The sequence below is a fragment of the Parasteatoda tepidariorum genome, chromosome 5 (assembly GCF_043381705.1).
Source record: "Parasteatoda tepidariorum isolate YZ-2023 chromosome 5, CAS_Ptep_4.0, whole genome shotgun sequence".
Lineage (NCBI taxonomy): Eukaryota > Metazoa > Arthropoda > Arachnida > Araneae > Theridiidae > Parasteatoda > Parasteatoda tepidariorum.
In genome coordinates this window covers 38,598,056-38,604,935 of record NC_092208.1, presented here as the reverse complement: position 1 = coordinate 38,604,935, position 6,880 = coordinate 38,598,056, and positions in this window count along the sequence as shown.

Sequence of the window (6,880 nt, the reverse complement as noted above, 5' to 3'; positions counted from 1 at the left end):
ATTTTCAAGTTTCTTGAGAAAAAGACAAAAATATTACCCTTGCCCTTATTATATATATATATATCTTAATGTATGACGAAAACATGATATCAAACAGAAGAAAATTATATTTCGCAATCAAATCAATATCTTTTACTAACATTCAATATATAATTATGAAAATTGAAACATCTTGATTGTATGAAGCAGAGTGTTCATTGATCTACGTCCTCATATATAATTTTAGAATCATCTTTAAGATTTAAGTTTAAAAAAATATACAAATTAGAAATCGCAAACTACCATTTAAGAGTGATAAGAAACGATAAGAAAGTAGTAAGAATCACTATTAAGATAAACGGAATTAAAACTTTAGAACCAGTTTGATTGCCAAATTTAGTTTGAAGTGTCTCCAATAGGTGTTTTTCAATTCCACTATGTTTTTTTCGGCAACTAAGCATACATTTTTAATCTCACCTTCTCAATTGATGATTGATCATGTTTTGATTTTCTTTTTCTCCCCTTAAGTGTTAATTTGTGATCCTTTCTTTCTTTTTTTAAAATTTTTTTTTTACTTAATTTGTGACAAGAATTCTAGCAATTTATCCAAAGAGTAGTCTTTACGAAACATCCTGAAAACAATTCTGTGAAAAAATACTATTAAGTGTGCAGAAAATTACTTATCAATTGTAGTATGTCTAATAGAATACAACATAAAGTGCCGTCTGAGTGGAAACTTTCAGACTAGTAAAAACCTTAAAGAAAATCGAAAATACAATTTAAATCCCTTTTATTTAATTCTTGAAGTATATTATTAAGAAATAATGTTGCATATAACATTTGTAATCAAGTAATTTTCAGAAAAAATTTCTATGCTCAAAATTAGTATTTTAGCCTGAGTAAAAACTTTATATTTAAGCAACTAAGGCCACTACTAAGATTTAGGGAACTGAGGCCACTAGTAAGATTTAAGTAACGAGTCCACTAGTAATATTTAGGCTACTACGAAGATCGTAAAAACACTTCTATTTTCAAATTTGCCAGGCATTTTTGCTATGTATTTTTTCGCATTTTTTATTGTATTCTTTTGAAGTTTTGGTGCTCTTTGTGAAATTTGCCAAAGGTAAAGAGATTAACCGATCATGAAAAGAACAGATAGAAGCTTTTTCTTCAATAAATATTCGTGCTATTGCGATGATAAAGAGAGTTATGGAACAAAAGTTAAAGGGAGTTCGAGCCTTATTCAAGCCAGAGCCTTGAGAGCTAGTCTTGTTAGTTTAAAGTAGCTAAATATTTTTTTTAATAAGAATACTATTTATTTCAACTATAGTAGCATACTAAAAAAAAAAAAAANTTAAAAAAAAAAAAAAAAAAAAAAAAAACAGAGTTCAGTTAGTCAAATTTTTGTTATATGGGCAGAAACCGCGGAATAGTGTATGATAACAAAATTTTGACAAATGAACATTTTATTTATTGATATTTACTATTTTTGCCTTCCATTTTTTGATTAAATGATAATTTCTTCTTTTTCTAATACATTTTTTTTTAAAATAGCATTATTTAAAACAAAATTTCATCAATTTTATTTTTTAACTTTTGAACCTTTCATATTTTTGTATTCTATGTTTGATTACTATATAATGTATGAAATACTGCAAATTTATTCTATGATTATAAAATGAATTGTATCATAGAAACGATTAAAACTAAACAAATTGATATTAATTAATAATTAGGTATGCCCTCCCCGTTGTTTTGACGGTGGATGAAAAATAAGCACTTGAAGAAAAGATACAGAAAAAAACACCTCATAAGTAACTAGATGAATTTAACGGCCTACTCAATGAGCCCGTTAAACCACAATTAAAAGTAAGGAAATATTTATTCAAATGAAATTATAAATATTTTTTAAAAACTTTTAATACATGAGGATTAATTTAAACACTTCATAGTATTTAGGAAAATGATTACGGTTCTTAACACCTCCACTACGCATTTTTTAAAAATAGAAGTATAACACTAGGGACCAAATTTTTTGCTGCATTTATACGAGTGCTTGATCTTACCGAATTCGGATAAGGGGATTTCAAATATGAGATTATGATTAGTAATGTTAGAAAAGTTACAGATTTTTTTTCCCGAACCGGTATTTTCGGTTTAGTTTATTTATTTAGTTATTTTAATATTTTTTTGTCGGGATGTACAAGTTTATGAAGAACGAATTGAGGTTTATATATGCATATTTTATGAAAAAATCCAATTCAAATTGTAGGTTTGTAGACATGGAAAATATGCCATAAAGGATTAAATAGTTTTAAAATTGTTCTTAAGTTCTCTAAAACACACTTATAGTATGGCGATGTAATAATATCAAACAATGCTTTTTCGACTAGGTATTGTTTTAAAGTTTCTGTTAAATTAAAATACTTGAAATTTTGTTTATATTTTTAACTAATTAAAAGATTTAGCCCCTGAGAGACTATTGATTGATACATTATTTATAACAATACTATATATTAAATAATTAACAAAATTAAAAATATGTAAAAATTAAAATATATAAAGAATTAAAAATATATGAAGTAATCATGTATCACACATCATTTTTATGTATAACGTATGTCCCCTTTTTTAAAAGTCTCAATTGAAAAATAAGCATAATTTCTTTAAATAATACATTGAGGTAAATGTAAAGTTACTTAAATCCAATATGTACAGCGTTAAAAAATATAGTTTTATTTTGAAAAGAACATTTTGTCTGCTTACAGCTTTTGATGAGAATGACATGAAATTTATAAATGCATAATATTATGTCATGCGATCTACGTGATAAAACAATGACGAATGAGATAAATTTTTTGGGACACAATTTAGCATTTTAAATTGTAGTCGAATTTTTAAAGAAATATAAGAAAAAGGTCATAAAATGCTTTGCTAAAGAAAAAAAAAATTCTCTTTCTCTTTACTATGAATTTGAATTGATCTGAATTTCTGAGATGAAAGATACAACATTAAAAATAATTCTAGAGAAACTATCTTTAACTTTGGTTACAGTAGAGATCATCATGATTAAAATAAAAATATTTATAAAACCCTAAATTGCAACAAAAAAAGGAAGAAAAAAAGTTAGAAATTCAAGAGTATTAAGACAGTTTTAAGTTTAGCTATTTTCTCATTTTGTTCCGGTTCAACTTATATAGTTTTAAAAATCGAAATTGTTCTGTTCAAAAAGGATAATAAAATTCAGTTGATTGACAGAACTAGTATTCATATTTTGAAGAAATGACAAATTATAATAATTGTGATGGGAATAATTTTTATTTAATGTATTTACCTTTTTATTATTTTCAAGCAAAGAAACAGACAAGATGAGATATTTTTGCTTTCTTGGATCGCATGATCCATTTTGGTAACCATAAAAACTTCATATAAATGTACATGAAGAAATAAAAAAGACAACACATAGAACTTTTATTTTCCTTCCTCTATCGGCAGTATTTATAGTTTCAGTATTAAATATTTAAAAATTAATGCTTTTAATTCAGAAAAAATATTTGTTGAAAATAGCAAATTATGAAAATGTTAATTAGCACAAAATAATTAGTCTAAAAATCCCATATTATTTTGATAAAAACAAAATAAATAAAATTACATGAAGTAAGCATTAAACACTCATACAATAAATTAAGTTTACAAATTATCCTATTCTTAAAAAAAATATTTTTATTAGTTTTGTATTACTGATCGTAATAAAATCATGTGAATTTTCTTATGAAACTTTTGCACTTAAAGTAATTCTTCATTGTTTTAATTAATTAAAATGCAAGTTAATGTTAATTATTTATATTAGGGCATGAATAATCAATATTTATGAAAAAATATTTATTAAGTTATATGTAAATTTCCTCATAATTATGATTAAACATAAACATGACATTAAATTTCTGAATGAAAACAAAGTTATAGAAAGGACATAAAAATTCTAAGTTTTGATTTATAATTTTAAAAGTTACATTGATTTTATAAATATAAAATAAGAAGTAACTCCGTGCTTTCAAAATAAATTCATGCACAATGAACAGTAAAACCATGAACTAATGTACTATAGAAATAAACTTGATATACAAACTATAAAACAATTCTTACAGTATATAAACATACAATTATTAATGTATTAAGTGATTTAGTATAAACATTTGCTTACCTCCCCAGAATTTATTTAATGTCTTCTTGTAATCCAACGATAAACTTTATTACAAAAACTTTATATAAACTTTATTTAAAAAAATAACAATTAATAATTTAAGTTAAAGCAATAAATGAAACGAAATATAAAAGTAAACGGAATTATTTATATTTATCAAAATTTTAAACTGGAAGTGTCTAGTTTAAATAATGATGGAATAACATGTGAGCTCTAATACGTAAGAAAAGATTTAGAATGATTGTGTGTCACAGAAATTTTCTTGACAAAACCACCACCACCAAAAAAAAAAAAAAAAAAAAAAAAAAAAAAAAAAAAAAAAAAAAAAAAAAAAAAAAAAAAAAAAAANAATTCTAGATAATTGCCTGTTTGAGACAATTTATGAATAGGTAGGGGTCTGTTGATATTTGACATTTTAAAAAAGAGGACAAAAGGGCCCAGGGCCATAAATTCGATAAGGATAATTTTAAAATGCTAAGACCATTTTCCCATAGCGTAAACTAAGGCGGCTATTTTTGGGGGTATCAAATGACTACGTGTGTGATGTTGAGGGAGAATCTTCCTTATCAGTTAACAGTGTGAAGAAAAGGAATGGTGGGAAGAGTGTTTTATTGCTTATTGAAGGAAAGGGTGGCTGTGACATTTCTTGTAGCTCTATAAACACCTGTTTTATTTTTTTATACACTGCATTTTTTTTGTGTATATTTTACTTTTTACTAATTTTCTTTTAATTATATAATATAATAGGTTGCACTATATTAAAATAAGAGAGTGAGAGAAAAAAAATTAAAAGTTATGGAAACAAAACAGAAATATTTTCTCAAAATAATGGACTCTGGCTTCCCAATTATTGGGGGGGGGGAGGGTCCTGACACCTTGGACCCCTATGGTTCCGACGCCAGTGCCTGGAAGAAGGGCCAACAAATCTGCCCTTCAGGCTGTCTGTATGACGAAAGGTCATTCTCCCACGTGGGCATTGGAAAAAAAAAACTTTCCTGAAACTTCAAAATTGATGAAACATGTAGGAGAATATATTAATGGCAATAAATATTAGATATGTAAGTAGTTCAGAAATAGTTCAAATTTTGCTGACTGAGGAGGTCTTCCTATCCCTTGGATTATAAATTAGGAAGGATAACATGTCTTTTTTAAAGTGCAATAAGAAAGGTAGAAAAAGTTTAGTTAGGCACTTCTTTAACCAGAAAAGAGCTGAAATGAGGAGAGAATTCAGACTATTGCTTTGGCAAGGAAATTTCTAAATCTTTTGTATTATAAAACATATGGAAATGTTGGCAATCGAACATTTGATGGGTGACCTTTTTAACATCGAAAAAATTGCAGCCTTACAGATAATTGATTTTAGTTATACAGATATTAAAAATTTTAACGGTTAACAATTTTTGAATTTTAAATTTTTATTCCGTTGTGCATTTTTCTTCATATATTTTCGTCATTAAAAAATGCTAAGTCTCTTAGTTTTAACGGAAAAAAGTAAAATGCAACGTAAAGTAAAAAGTAAAAAAAAAGGGAACAAATTTGTGATAGCACTTAAAATTGCAAAGTAAATATACAAAGAACTTAAAATTGCAGCAACTTTCAAACAAATACAGAAACAGAATTGAAAAAAAAAAAAAAAAAAAAAAAANAAAAAAAAAAAAAAAAAAAAAAAAAAAAAAAACTCATGTCCTAGGCCCAGCTTTTTTAATATAAAGAAGAAAATGAAAATTATCTTCTTTATGAAAAGTTACAATGAGGTAATTGCTGCAAAACAGACATTTTGTATTAATATTAATTTGAACTATTAAACAAAGTAATCGTTAAAATGAGCATATTTTATAAATTTTAGTAACAACCTGTTCAAAATGAGAATGACACTTTGAAAATTATGTGAATGAACCGTAACATATCCGGGATTTTTTAAAAACTCTCATCAGATCAAACTTATCATGTCTTTTAATATTTATGATGAAAACAGGTTTAACGTAACTATCTTTTCATATCCTTGAATTACATATGGAATTTTTACTTCAGATGATATAAATTTGTTTTAAATATAGATTTTTTTTAAAAATAAGATGAATATAAAGTTTTCTTCTGCTATTTTTGAAAAAGTTTGTTCATTGCACGCCCTCTTCAGGAATCAAATCATCAGTTCAAACAGGAATCAAAGATACCTGAAACATTTATTCAAATACCAGATAGCAAATCAAAATACATTCTTGTGTAATTCTAGCAACTAGCTTTCATTAGAGAAAATTTGAGAGGTACTCTAAATTATTTGTTAAAGTTTCAAAAAGAAAAGAATATTGAATTTCAATGGTAAATTAATACCTACCAGTTAGGAATATAGATATATTTTATTATTATTTTCTTCATTCTTTTTAATGTATACTTACCTGGCGTCGAAGATGCTCTGATCAAGGAGGGAGCTCTTCTGGTTGGAGGCCATCCATTGTAGAGATGGGCAAAACTGCTACTGGGACCCAAAAGTAACAGTGACAAATAGCAGTGACTGTTATTATTTCGATATAGATTTAATCGATATTTTATATCGATTAATCGTTTTTATTTATAAAAACTTGGTATAAATTAATCGATTAAGTGCTTTAGTTAAAAATTGATATGATTAGTTTTTAGTTAATTTAATCGATATAATATTTTTATTGTGAAATTAATCTATATCATCAATTTTTAATG